Below are 15,860 nucleotides of genomic sequence, written 5' to 3'. Positions count from 1 at the left end.
TGTACACACAATAGGACAGCAACAGACAGGCCTAATGTGTTCCATTCTATCGATTACACCCAACCCGACAGAGGAACCACGTATAAGGGTGACGATAGGTGACAAGACTTTCTCCTTTCTTGTAGACACGTCACAACTAGGTCCTGTATCAGGGAGGCAAGGTATCCAATGTCAGGCAATTCCATGAATGCTCTGGCATTTTCTGTGGCGACGGATTTGGTTCCTTTCACAGACGATCTTACACTTTCTATAGACCAGCATGACTTAGCTCTTCCCTTGTTGTATTCCTGACAGACACCAGTAAATATATGGGAAGAACCATTATGAGCAAACTTAACATGACCATCTCATTCACTGACCATGGGATAGTGTGTTCCAAACCTGGGATACACCTCCTAAACATGAGGGAGATTATTCAGGCCTATTGAGGACGACAGTACAGAGGGGGGTGCAAGCAGATGAGGAGCTGTTCCAGTATGGGGTTGAAGTAATAATAGCATGGCTCCCGGGGATTCAGGGAAAACAATGGCATTTTCCAAATGAGTACATATTCAGACCAGAGCTACCATTGGATGAGCTAGAGGGGATGGAGGTCCCTCCAGAGCTAGAGGTAGTAGTAGTGGGAGAAGACAGGATAACACTGAACGGGACAGATGACACCGGACGAGCATGAAGGACAGTGATTGCAGTGGGGGAAGGGTACATGTTGATTATCATGACTGATGAAGAACTGTTCAGGGACAACCGCTCGGAGCATAAGATGGTGTTTGACATTAGCATTACATACTGGGTGAAAATACATTACAGGGAGGTACCACCGAGAATGGCGATGATGCTACAGGCACCGCCGTCATTTCTCAAGGAAGACTTGGCCAACGTCCCCAGTGTCGTATGTACCACCTGTCCCTATGACATGGGGCTTCTGAAAGCAATAGAAGCAGTAAAGATAAAGCTCAGACCAGGAGCCATTTTACAGAGAGCAAAGCAATATCCTCTTTCAAGGGAGACAGATGAGGGCATTTACGAGACCATTGTGGGCCTAGTTAAACAAGGCATTCTATTTCCCTCAGAATTACTGTGCAGCACGGCGGTGTACCCTGTGAAGAAGGCAACAGGGGGCCCATGGCATTTTATACAAGATTTATGCCCTTTGAACCACATTGTCGAGGCAGAATGTCCTTACGTTCCAAATCTAGTGATAATTTTGTGTAGCATTCCTACGGAAGCTACCCACTTCACGGTTATAGACTTGAGGAATGCCTTCTCCTCTATACCACTCCTCCCAGATTCACAATATTTGATTTAATTCCTATATAGAAATAAAAAGTGGAAACACACTCGGCTCCCACAAGGGTACTACGAGTCCCCTTCCATATTCAACCGTGTCCTCCAGATGGACTTAGGCAATGTACAATTGGAAAGTGCCGTTCTACAGTACATAGACAAAATCTTCATCTGCAGCAAAACAGAAATTGATAGTAGACTGTGTTCACTAGTAAGGGGATGTCCCTGAAATTTGCTTTGGTTGTTTTATGTTTTTATGTTTTGTTTGTTGCGCCCTGATGCCTGTATGCCTGTGGGCTCAAGCACAATATAAATACATAAATAAAAATATAGAAAAGAGAGCTGGGAGATGGGTCTGAAGATTGACAGAGTCATGGAGTTGAGAGATGGTATTTTAAGGAAAGGGATGATGGTTGCATGTTTGAAGGAATTTTGAAAGGTAGAGAATGAGAGGGAGAGAATAAACAGGTAGGTGTTATAGGGAGAGAGGGAAGGGTAAATGAGCGATATAAAGGTGTGGGGAGAGGATTAAGGGGTTAGGAAGTAGGTTGAGCACACGAAAGAAGGGATGCAGTGTTGGTATGTGTTAGAGGGGTAAAGGAGGAGACATTGGGAGGGGGTAGAGGGAGAGCTGATCACAATGGACGCAAGTTAACAAGAAGGAAGCCTGAAGTGAAAACACTTTAGTAGTGGATTACTCAGCAAAGTTGGATGATGAGCAAGGAAAAGAGAGAGGTGCCGGGAGGACAGGGGGAGTAAATACAATTTTAGAGTTCAAAAAGATACTGAGGGCGAAGGGATACGGTGAGTTCAGAAAAGTTTTGTTTCTTGGCAAAGAGTAGAAGAGATTCATAGGATGAGTGAAGAGCAGTCAGAGCAGTAAGAGTAGAGTTATCAAGTAAGATGATAGGTATTAAATATATGACTCGCCCATGGCCCTGAGGGAGAGGGAGGGATGAGTAGTAGAAGAAAGGTAGGTGAGTCAATCATATATATGTATATTCAATGAAAGATACTTATTTAAAGAGACGTTAAGGTGAAAATGTAGCATAGCAAAACCTGTGAAATTGGGTAGACAATTCAGGCAAAGGAACCTTATTTACTCAATCGCTGTTGCACAGTATATGACCACAATGATGACATCAGAGATTATATCACTGATGACATCACTGCTAACATCACTAATTACATCCTATATGACATCACTGATTACATCACTGATGACATCAGCCATAATCTCATATATGACTTGACTGATAAAAGCACTGATTTCATTTATTCAATTTTCAACTTTAAGGGCTATTTTTTTTACAAAAAACATATACACATTTTCAATGTACATTGTATTCTGCTGTAATTTCTTCAAATTTAGTGAATGGTCCACAATTTGACGTAAATACAAACATGAGTACAACAAGAAAATAGTATAGTTTGTAAAGATTCATTTCCTTTTGCATGTCATCTGTTAAAGTGGAATAACTAGTCATAATTAATTTAGAAAATAAATAACTGAAAGTTATATAAATCCAATTGCTCATCTAAAAGTAAATCTTCCATTTCTAAGCTTCATTACTTTTGTATATATGTAATGAAGCAGTATTAATAATTTTTTGAATACCCATGCTTAGAATTCCTATAATATTTCACAATACATAAGTGCGTGTACTTTGTTTTACATATGTTTTTTAACACTTTTCATTCAGAAAACAGTACATTTATATACTATTTTCATAATAAGCACAATAGAAAATGTAAATCTGTACAATTAGCATTTTTCTAACACTCAGGATTCACCATGTTTCTATTTCTATAGATTCCTATTATCATTTATTTACTAATGTATCTATATATTATATTATCTTACAACTATCTAAAGTACATTTGCCGCAATCAGGCTCATTCTATGGAATGGATATTTTAATTGCTTGCTATTAAATGAAATTAAAGATATTTCTAAAATATAACATATTCATATTTTAAATGTCATCCTTTAATAAGTAATACAAAAGAATGCTCCAGAACTACTTGTATCATACTGTGTACCAGTCTTTTGTTCTATGTCATGTTCTTATAGTTATTAAGTATACTGAAATAAAATATGTACCAAGAGACCCAAACATATTTAACATACATGATTGATCTCATGCCTGATGTCATCAGTGATGCAATCAATGATATCATCAGTGATGTCATCATTGTGGTCATACGCTGTGCAACAGGGGGAGTAGTTAAGGTGGCTTTGCCCGAATTGTCTGTTGAATTTTAAGGATTTTGCTATGCTAAATTGTCACCTTAAAGTCTCTTTAAATAAGGTTTTTTCAGTGAATTTGAAAGGTTTTATTGCAATGAATTGTTCATCTTAACTGTTTTCAAACTAATTTTTTTTTCAGTGAATATAATAATACATGCATTAATTACAGAGACAGCAAAGAGCTTATAATGTTAATGTTTGTGCTGTTGATCAAATCAACAAAAAACCTTGTGACAACAATATATACCGGACCCTGAATATTTCTGCTGTGTTTGGTGAGGTTTCATTAAGGGGCGGGGGCAAAGTTGAAGGTGGGTCCCGGTAGGTGAATAACTGTTTTAGGTTGTCTCATAACTTTGGCATTGTTTGACAAATCTGAACGAATCTTGGCAATGACAACTTAGTCCAAAAGTAAAAAGTCAAAAACCTTGCTTGTCTTAACAACTACTACAAAACTAGTGGGGAAATACTCTCAACCAAAAAGTCAGTGTTCCAAAAAGTATGTTCAAAGTGTGAAAAACAGAAGTTCCTCTAAAGTTCTCTGATTCAAGTCCAACACAGCTCCAATGTCCTTCAGCAGGGCCTGAGTAAGCTCTGAGGTTACCTTCAGTAGATTCACAAATATCACAGTTCACATCAGAGGGGTCTGTCTCCCTTCCCCAAATTCAAATGCAATAAAGGTTAATTCACAACACTGCAGTCTTGGGACTCTCTTCCCCAAGACACAGGTTGTCCAATTTTAACTCTCAGGGTTCCCTTCCCCAAAAGTCACTTCCATCAGTTAAATTGTTACCAAATTTTCATAGGTTTCTAAATTTACGAGAGAGATTATAGGGTCCACTTGACTCCTCCTTTGATTAGCTTCACCTCTTAGTTGCTTGTCAAATCTTTTTGTGGCTTCTGTTCTAGGCACCGTTGTCTGACCACATAGTCCACTCATCACAGGTAACGCAACCAGTGACCACATATCTTGCTTATGATTCGAATTTTGATGCTAGCAAAGTTGATCCTAGGAAACGTAATGGTCTAGGCGCAGTTGTTAACCCGCACAGTCCACCCATCGCAGGTCACTCAACCATACGTTTCCCATAGATGATATTCAATGTTCCACTCGTTCAAGTCTTTCACTTTACTCCGCAGGGGTCTTTTTGGCAATGATGGCGTTATACAATTTCTGTTGTGCGGGTTCATGCAGCCACTCTTGCCAACGTCATCAATATATACCAATGTTCACTGTATGGGCTCAATAGCCCCTCTCATCTCATTCAACATTCAATGTTGGTCACTTTTTATGGTTTGAGGTCAATAGCCCCTTTTGCTATGTTTCTACCAGGCCTTTCAGCAACCAAGATTGCAAATGTTCAGCTTTTCGTTACATTCGGTATTCAAAATTGCAAATGGTCAGCTTTTCATTACATTTAGTATTCAAGATTAAAAATGTTCAGCTTTTCGTTACATTCGGTATTCAAAATTGCAAATGGTCAGCTTTTCATTACATTCAGTATTCAAGATTGAAAATGTTCAGCTTTTCATTACATTCAGTATTCAAGATTGAAAATGTTCAGCTTTTCGTTACATTCGGTATTCAAGATATCAAGCATTCAGCATTTTTGTTACTTTCGGTATTCAAGATTGTAAGCATTCGTGCCCTGGCATCTGAAGTGTCCACTGACACTTACCGGACTGCAACTCCTCTTTGTCTGGTGCTTCTCTCTGCACATCCTGGCCTTCGTGCTAGGCACTGCTTCCGCTCTTCATACCGGTCGCTCTCTGCCTTCCTGACAAGGGTTCCCAGTCTGGCACTGCACTCCCGGCAGGACTCACAGGAACCTTGTCAGCTTTATGGCACTACGGCTTCTCATCCCGTCTGCCTGGCGCTTCTCCGGTTCTTCAGGATCTTTGGTAAGGTCTTGAAAGCATGCTTTTGCTCCTTTGGTGTTAATCCGCCCGGTGTACTATTTTTTTCAAAAGTGCTAACATTTAGGTACACAATATAGTGATATAACTTTGGGGCCTGAGACTGCCAGTTATTATGTATGTTTTATTCTTTAGTGGACATGTGTAAAGTCATAATTGGAGTACTAAAATGTCTTCTTTGCATAGGGACTGTTTTTAGAAGAGATTGATAAAGGGAACTAGAGTTTCTCATCATAGCGCCAATGCTCAATCAATACAGAGTAACTCTGATGTGACACCGAACATGGTTGTAAATGGCCTGTATTTTTAAATGTAAACTCAAACCAAGCTTTGCACCTGACTCCATCATCATATGCAGAAACACGCTTTTTAAATGCTGCATCTCTTTTTCTTGCAGGCGTAATCTGCCAATAGTAATGTCATCTGTGATATCATCAGTGATGCAATTTGTGATATCATCCGTGTGCTTAGCGACTACACAATAGGGGCCTCATAGTTAAGGTGGAATCGTTTACAGGATCTGTCAAAGTTCAGGGGTTTTGTGACATTAAAGCAACACTTCACAGATTCAAACCATTTGTATAACATTATATATTTTTATTTTGCATTTTAAAAGTTGATAAGCACTACAAATCAATGCTCTATACGTAATCATATGATACTTCAGTATCAGTGTATTGTTCCATGTCATGTTACTATTATAGTAAAGTGCAAAGAAATAAAATATGTATCAAAAGAGGTGAACAAAGATATTCTAACTTACATAATCAATAATGACATATATGATGTGATTATTGATCTCATCAGTGATGTCATGTATGATGTCATTAGTGATGCCATCATTGATGTCATGTATGATTTAATTAGTGATGTCACCAGTGTTGTCATCTGTGATGTCATCATTTTGGCCATTCAATGAGTAACAGGTGACAGATCATTACGGTGGACTTGATTGAAATGCAAGCTCTGAACCCATTACCCAGTAGATGTAGGCACTGCAGATGTTAAACCTTTTTTTAACTCCTTATTCCCATGATAATTTCACTGTAATCATTTCCAATAACAGAAATTCCTGCAGTAGAGTGGCGGGTCACCGATTCCTGCGATAATGGGAAGAACTGCTCAGAAGTCAAGTCTTCCATGTCTTCACAGGCACTCAACATGTGTCTGCCTTCCTTTTTCCAGGTCCCCTCATTCCACTTAATTGCTTTTTCTTTCCCTAACCATCTACAATTACCCCCTACCATTCATCGCTTTGTGTGATACACATTTTTTCTGAGGCGTCTTGCAGTGTTGCTGCAGTAATCTCGTGTGATTCCATGGTCTTCCCCTGATAACCCAAAATATTTTACCTGTAACTGGCTCACCCACCCACCTCCCATATCCGCAACTTCACATGGTGTCTTCCATTCCAACCCTGCCACTAGCATGATGTGTTTGCTATTGCTATTGGTATTGCTATAGCAACTATTATGAGGCAATCTAAGCGCTGTCATTCAAAACAATAATTGTTCCCCCGTGAGTGATTACATTTCTGTTTCGAGAACGTTTTTAGACTCTGTAAGGTCGTGGGGGAGTTCATTCCAAAGTTGGATGGCATCTTTTTTCCTCCTCCGAACAGCATTTTGAGTTCTTTCATTTGCAGCTTCTCTCAGTAATATTAAGGGATTCTCTTGCAGTGAGAAAAACAGCAAAATGGTGGCTTTTAATTTCTGAAAAACCCCTCTGCCTCTCTGCTGCAAAGTACCAAGGCTGATATATATATAAGGGGTGTGTGCCGACCTGTGTAGCAATACTGCAGACTTTATTGCTGGGAACCTTGCTTGCTCCTGACATCACTGCCAGCACTGCGAGCCTTGAGGAGCTCTTGCTGGTTATTCAGCGTTCCACTCTACTTCCTGGAGGAGGCGGAGTCTTCGCCAAGCACGTGACGGATCACGTGTCCTCGCCGAGACCTCATTAGCAGCCGTGGGCCGCCCGAGTGGGGTGTGTGCTGACCTGTGTAGCAATACTGCGGACTTTATTGCTGGGAACCTTGCTTGCTCCTGACATCACTGCCAGCACTGCGAGCCTTGAGGAGCTCTAGCTGGTTTTTCAGCGTTCCACTCTACTTCCTGGAGGAGGCGGAGTCTTCGCAAAGCACGTGACGGATCACGTGTCCTCGCCGAGACCTCATTAGCAGCAGTGGGCCACCCGAGTGGGGTGTGTGCCGACCTGTGTAGCAATACTGCGGACTTTATTGCTGGGAACCTTGCTTGCTCCTGACATCACTGCCAGCACTGCGAGCCTTGAGGAGCTCTTGCTGGTTATTCAGCGTTCCACTCTACTTCCTGGAGGAGGCGGAGTCTTCGCAAAGCACGTGACGGATCACGTGTCCTCGCCGAGACCTCATTAGCAGCCGTGGGCCGCCCGAGTGGGGTGTGTGCCGACCTGTGTAGCAATACTGCGGACTTTATTGCTGGGAACCTTGCTTGCTCCTGACATCACTGCCAGTACTGCGAGCCTTGAGGAGCTCTTGCTGGTTATTCAGCGTTCCACTCTACTTCCTGGAGGAGGGGGAGTCTTTGCAAAGCACGGGACGGATCACGTGTCCTCGCCGAGACCTCATTAGCAGCCGTGGGCCGCCCGAGTGGGGTGTGTGCCGACCTGTGTAGCAATACTGCGGACTTTATTGCTGGGAACCTTGCTTGCTCCTGACATCACTGCCAGCACTGCGAGCCTTGAGGAGCTCTTGCTGGTTATTCAGCGTTCCACTCTACTTCCTGGAGGAGGCGGAGTCTTCGCAAAGCACGTGACGGATCACGTGTCCTTGCCGAGACCTCATTAGCAGCCGTGGGCCGCCCGAGTGGGGTGTGTGCCGACCTGTGTAGCAATACTGCGGACTTTATTGCTGGGAACCTTGCTTGCTCCTGACATCACTGCCAGCACTGCGAGCCTTGAGGAGCTCTTGCTGGTTATTCAGTGTTCCACTCTACTTCCTGGAGGAGGCGGAGTCTTCGCAAAGCACGTGACGGATCACGTGTCCTCGCCGAGACCTCATTAGCAGCCGTGGGCCGCCCGAGTGGGGTGTGTGCCGACCTGTGTAGCAATACTGCGGACTTTATTGCTGGGAACCTTGCTTGCTCCTGACATCACTGCCAGCACTGCGAGCCTTGAGGAGCTCTTGCTGGTTATTCAGCGTTCCACTCTACTTCCTGGAGGAGGCAGAGTCTTCGCAAAGCACGTGACGGATCACGTGTCCTCGCCGAGACCTCATTAGCAGCCGTCAATTTGTCAAACTCGAATAATTGTATCCAAGTATGGCAAATTTTCACTCAAAGCAGCCCTCCTATTTTGGAATCAAAATGTTGTCCCAACTATTCTTTATGGTTTGGAAACGCAAATCTTACCAACTGGATTTCTTAATCAATTAGAATCCAAATTTTGGCGAGCCATTCTGCATTTACCGCAATGTATTCCCGGGGTGATGATGCGATATGAATTGGGCCTAATTTCATTAATTGCCCAACATAATTGGCACTTATGCGCCTTATTTCGTAAATGTTTGCTTTCAACACAAGATAATTCTGCCTTGTCATCTATCTCCAGTTACATACTAAACTCAGCAGAATGGTTTCCGAAACAGTGGTCCTCAAATGTTCTCTCTATCATGGTAAAGGCTGATATTTCACTGAGCCTTTTATTAGATCATCCAGAGAGAGCAAAGAAGAAAGTCCACATGATGGACTGGATTGAGACCCGAGTAAAGTGTTTAACCTACTAAGATTTTGACTCTGCAATATTTGGACCTAAATCCTATAAAGACACTGCCTCGTATTTGTGCTTGGCTCCTTTCTCTGCTATTAGATCTGACATCCTGAGTCTGCGGTTTAATATGTGGCCCACCAGGGAAGTTAATCTAAGAAGGAGACAAATTTCATCAGACCTCAATTGGTGCAGGTTTTGTCAAGATACAGCAATTGTTGAAACCTTGCAACATTTACTATTAGAGTGCACAGCCCCTAAACTTTCAAGTTTAAGAGGCATTCACTTTGCCAAATATTTTGCGTACTTTGCACAAATAGACCCAAGTAACAGATGGGTCGCTCTGGCTGCAACTGAATGTATGGGCATAAGGATTGCTACCATTAATTTTCTAAAATCTCTTAATATGGAATGAACGATATACATCATGTTAAATTAATTGTTAACACTCTATAATTGTGAAATTTCGACTTGGAAGATGGTTGTAATTGTAAATGCTTGTTTTACTGATTTATTGCTCTTATTTATGAAAGAATGGATTTGTGTAATATGTATAAATTGAAAAAGTTGTTGTAATTGCAACTATATTCAATAAATAAAAAAATAAATAAATAAATAAATAAGGAACAGCGGGCACCCCCAATGTCTCTGTCAAATATTTTAAAAACTACTGCATGGATAAACCCCAAAACAGTCAAGAACATTAAGTTAATGTTTTGTGTCCAAATTGTTTCTTATTTATTCACAACTTGCAAAGCAATTTTCATGCTACGACTGTTCAAAAATTGCCTTTTTTCTCTATGGCAAAATGAAAGGGAGTATGTTGAAAACTACATGTTTATGTTTTCTTAATAACTTTTTTGTTATTTTACAGATTGTTCACAACGTTCCAGCCTGGGGGGCTTTTGACAACTTTTTGTTTGGAATATTTCATCCAAAGCCTTCCAGCAAGTCAAAAATATTATCCTCGCTCAGACTCTCTGCTGCAAAGTACCAAGGCCGATATAAAGATTTTAAGGAGCAGATGGGACCCTCTTCTCTGTTGAATATTTTAAAAACTTCTGGACAGATTTACCCCAGCCAGTCATGGATGTTAAGTCAATGCTTTGTGCCTAAATTGTTATTTGTTCCAAATCTGCCCAGCGGTTATATCGCTATGGCTGGTCAAAAATGTCCACTTTTTCTATAGGCGAAAATCAATGGTCTTAAACTGTGGTGTTTTGTTTTCTTAATAACTGTTCAATTGTATAACATATTGTTCCCAAAATGTGCAGTTCAGGGGACCCATGACAAACTCTCTGTTTACAAAATTTCATCCAAATCCAACCAGCAAGTGAAAAGTAGAAACATTTCTGATTTTTCTTTTCAGAAAAGCTTCTCAGCATCTCTGATGCATTGTGGGACACCTATAGCTAATATGTTGTGATAGGGGCACACCCTTCCTTGTCTAATATTTTAAAAGCGACTGGAGTGAATAACCACGGACCCTCCTGGAAATTGAGTCAACGCTTCATGCACAAATTGCTTCTTATTTCATCAAATTCCATACATCGGGTTTTTGCCCTGTGCTGTGCAGAAATTTTGACTTTTTCTCTATGGGCCAATGAATGGCTGTAGGCTGAAAAAAGCATTTTTATTTTTTTGCTTTCTTAATAACTTTTCAATTTTTCAATTAATCTTTCCCAATATTTCCAATCTGGGCGGGGCCCTTGGCAAACTTTTTCTTTGCAAAATATCTGCTAAATCCTTAAAGCAAGTCTAAAGTTATTAGCAATTCAATTTTAATATATAGATATAGATATGTTAGGCCATCACACTAGTCCATGGTAAAATTAAGGTGATGACCAAGTCTCAATGGAGTTTCAGAAAATAATTTTTCTTACTAACGTTTGTACCCTTACCTGAAAAAATCTGACAAAATTTCACAGTCACAGTCCAGAATTCTTCCAGAACAGTGTCATAGTTTTAAAATGATTAACTTTGATCATGTTTTGCATAGCTTTTAACATGGGATTTTCCCATGGGGAAAAAAAGAGATTTTTTTGCGACCAAATATCTTACAATTATTTGCTTGGGTTTTCCCAATTTTTGGCATGCGCCTCAATTTCGTCAAGAATTGGTACACTCAAAAAGAAATGTGGAAATCGAACTTGCCAATTTTGAGGTATTAACATTTTAAGATTCATCTATATTTGGTACATGCACAGAATGAATGTGTATCTTTCATACGAACCATTCGAACAATGTATGAGTTTGATAGTTCATACATTACTCCATTTCATCTTCTGAAAACTCACATGAAAGCCAGGGCTGGTTTAAATGTCATTTTTTAGATTAAAGTCATATGTACAGCATATGAGTTTTGCAGATCATACATTATACAATTGTAATCTCCTGAAAACTCACATGAAATTGAGGGCTGGCTTTGATGTCAGTTTTCATGAGCTTTACATTGCGTAATATGTGAACTGTAAAACTCATATGTCTCTTTGTACAGTTGATGAACATTAGTTCAAGTACGAAATGTAAAAGTCAATTACGGCTCTTGTACGTATTGAAAATGCACATCAAAATTACATTTGACTTTAATGTGAGCTTTCATATGTATAGGAAGCATACAATTCATGAGTAGAATAAAGGTACATTTTAAATTAAAATTCTATGTGTACATGTGTGAGATGAACATTTCCTCTATCTACTCTAATAACACACTCTTGCTATGCATGCTCCTCGGAAACGTGCTCTGAGACCACACACTCCTGCAACACGTGCTCCTAGGACACACGTTCCTATAACATGAGCGCTTACAAACCATGCTTGGCATTGTGCACCTGGCCATCCTCTGTCCCCTGGGCCCAGGTACCTGCTCACCCTGCCACCCTCCTGCACTGCCTCCTGGCCACCCCTTGCATTGGGGACTGAATCTGTACCCATACAGCCCCCTCCCTTTTTCTGCACTTATCAGACATACTCAGTCTGCTACCTTAAACACAGCACTTGCCACTTGCTGGCTGCACTACCAGTGTTTATTGCCTCCATTTACTTTTTTAAAATGTATTATTATTTATCAGCTCTCCTTTGCACCAGACTTTCCACTCTCCCCCTTCTATGCACTTTTCCCCCTTTTCCCTTTCCCATGCACTTGCGCGTTCCCAATGTCACTGGGCCTATTAAGATCGTTTTTGTGTTGTGTTGTTCTCCCCTGTTCCCCTCCCTTGCCTAGTCGCACTCTGAAACACCTGTGTACGTGCGCAATACAAATAAAATATCATATCATATATGCAGACGGACAATTTTTGACCAAGTGATAATATTGTGCAAAATTGCACTTGCCCTGCTGCATTATTTCTGTAATGTGGGCCTGCGATTTACAGCAAAATGACGCTGTAATCGTGCGAGAGAATTTAACATATATACAATACATTGTAAGAGTTATCCAGCTTTTCATCGTTATGGTTGTACTTTTCATCAAAACATTACCAATTTGTGTCAGGTTTTCTCTGCTTTTTTTAGTTTTACCATTCAATTGGATGTCAAATCTGCCCCTCAAACCCTGGGCGTCAGCCCCCAAGTTTCTCTAAGGTCACAGTAACCCCTCAGTGTGCTATTTTGTTTCAAAAGCTCTTTACGTTATAAAATGGCATTGCATTGCGTGGGGACTAATGGAAGAATGCAGGCGAATCTGACACCCTTTCAGTGAAATTGGGAATGTTATTTACTCTTTTGTTTTTAAGCCAGAGCTGTCTATAAACTCTTAAACAGCATTTGCTTTGAACCGAACATTGTAGCACTCACTTACTGAGCAATGGAAAACCCTGCAGACTGCTCTTGTCATTTGTTCGTTCTGTTAATATGGTATGCCAAAAGTAAGCTCCTTCAGCATCATTTATTCTTGAGTATAATTATGCTGCATAGATATTCATCCCACTTATGAGAAAATGTTATATTTTATATAACTTTGTATAACTTCATGAAGACATCTCCGTCATATGCTACCTAGACACGCACTGCAGCTTGAGGAATGCGTGGGGGTTGATCACATTTGCAGGAGACATGTCCCAGGCCAACCTAGGAAAGCTCCAACAAGCATTGACAATACGAACAGTTTGGGCTTTTGTGTAGGCATGGGAAAAGCACTTGCCAGACACAGCCGTAGTGGTATTAACTACCCATTGTTGCTAGCAGTTACAAAATGGTGCGAGTTCCTGGGCATCTGATAGTAGTGCCTGGAAAACGCTTAAAACCTATGCACAGTTGGATTGGCCAATGCTTGTTTTAAACAGGACTTCAGTGGCTGTGCCAATGCTTGTTTGTAACAGGACCTCCGTGAAGGACACGCAGAGTCCTTATAAATCGAGTGGCTGTTTTTCCATCTAGTTCTTTATTGAGTGCCCCTATTTACAACATTTGTAACATATCATTTTTGGGGTAATTTAGGGGGTGGGGAGCATGTCAATGATGCTTCTCGCCTAGGGTGTAATCTGGTCTAAGACCGGCCCTGCTTGTGCACTTCAGAGAACCCTTGACCTCTTCTCTTCAAAAGATACTAATATCACATATTCGCAAATGGAGATCGCTTCTGACTTTCTGTCAACCAATCAGAATGTTTATAGCACAGTCAATAACTAATGGTATTGACTGCATTCTGAACATTCAGACTTCAAAAGCGGACAGGGAAACTACAATGCACTTTCCAGGAAAAGTTTCTTTCAACTAGACACTTCCTTTCTTGGAGGACTTTTTTTTCTTGACAACATCCTATTTAACACGCCAGAGAGAAAACTAAAACCTGGGCATAGGCTTTCACTTTCTTAAAGATAAATCCTTTACTTGCACGTGACATGGATGGATGTGTAAAACCCACTACAGTTTAACCTAGTTTGCAATTAAAATACTTAACGTATTAATACAACATTGCTATTTAAACACTCCGAAATAAAATCACATTTAATTCATTAACTCAGTGTGCTTATTTACTTTACTCACTTATAAAGTAATGTTTTTACTTCACCCCCAAAACTCCCAAACTGTATTGCAACTACCACTATGTACTAATAGCCTTATAGATCTCGAGAGGAGTAATTATGGCTTGGGATAATGACCCTTCCCCAACTTGTAGCCCTTGGCTTCACTTCAGACCCTTACTTGGTTGCAGATCATTATCCCGCGATAAGGCAATGGTCTTAAATCAAGCTTACTTGACTACCTTAATTTTTTTATTAAGTTCTCCATCTCCACCTTGCGAGTGTGCAGTAACCATGGCTCTGCTTCTTTTGGGTCTGAAAATGTCAGTCCATTACTCTCCTGCATTCACCCTTTACACTGGTTCCCTCTCACCAAGCTAGTTATGGTTAGGGCTCTGTCTCTCGCTGCTGTTATTCTCAAGACGTTTTTCTTTGTTCATAAACATCTAATCGTTTTGAAAATGCCTGAATGTCATTCCTCTTGCTTGGGAAGACAATGCTTTTCCATCCAAGCCATTCAATGCTGGAACCCTCTATGTCACTTTCTCTTTAGTATAAACTTCTTCATTTACATTAAAAAAGGCACCAGCAAGGGTGAAAGTTGTGCTATACGCAATCACTTAAATGCAATTTGCACCCAGAGAAGGGAACACACTGTGTACCGCCAGCTGTCTCAAGCCACCTGAGGCCCTTACCTGGGTGGTGCTGTCTTCATTGCAGGGAGTCAACAGGTAGCACCTCCCTGTTGCCTCCCCATGTCTCCACCCTCCCCCCCACCACAAATCAAAATGTATCCTTCCCCACCCCAACGCTCCTCACTTACTTGCTGGACCGGAGCTTTCTGCTCCCGTCCCACCGCTCATCTGACAGCTGCACCTGTAGAAATGGAAAAGGGACTAATTCCCTTTTCCTATAGTGGCAGCCATCTTGTTTTTATTTTTTTTATGTGAGATTGTCTTGCACAAAATGTGAGCAGCCCAGGTCCTGTAAAAAAAAACAAAGAAAGAAAACAATGAAACCATTACCACCCAGGATGAACTCCCGGGTGCAAATGTCTATCACCCTCTTGTCGGGGGGGGGGGGACAGACATGTCTGGTACGGCCCACAGCCATGCCTAGTCCCTGGCTGGAAGGCTGTTACTGGACATGTCCGCCTCCCGACAAGAGGGTGATTGCCATAATAGAAATAAGATGAACCAATGTAAGATCAAATCCCATGCAAGCAGCAATGTTGATGAGAGCTTTATTGTTGATTTATCAAAGGTGGCAGAGAGGTCAAGAAGGACAGGTAGGTAGGTGTCCCCATTGATAATTATTTGCAGGGTATCAACAATGACCTGGGTTGTGGGTTCTCCATGCTGTATTTCGGTTGCGAGAGTACAGGTAATCTTGCCGTAGGTTCTCCCAGGTAATCTTTTTGATAGTTGCAGGATGACAATCTTACAGATTAATTTGCCAAAGAAGATAAGGTGTGTGATGAAATGATAGCTTGCCAAGTTGACTTGTTTGAGTGTGCTTGTCTTCAGATGGGAGAGGCTCTCATCCAGTGATTCTCCTTTGATGGCTTCACAATGCATCAGGGAGGATGTCGTATTTGTAGGAGGTGCTTTAGACTGCTGCATGAATTTTGGGCAGGTTCTAAGGGTTATGGTATGGGGCCTAGCATCTCTTTGGCTTCACATGGTGAGCCATGGAGGATA

This window comes from Ambystoma mexicanum, chromosome 10 (assembly GCF_040938575.1).
Source record: "Ambystoma mexicanum isolate Mex_15411 chromosome 10, UKY_AmexF1_1, whole genome shotgun sequence".
Lineage (NCBI taxonomy): Eukaryota > Metazoa > Chordata > Amphibia > Caudata > Ambystomatidae > Ambystoma > Ambystoma mexicanum.
Note: the sequence above shows the minus strand (reverse complement) of the source record.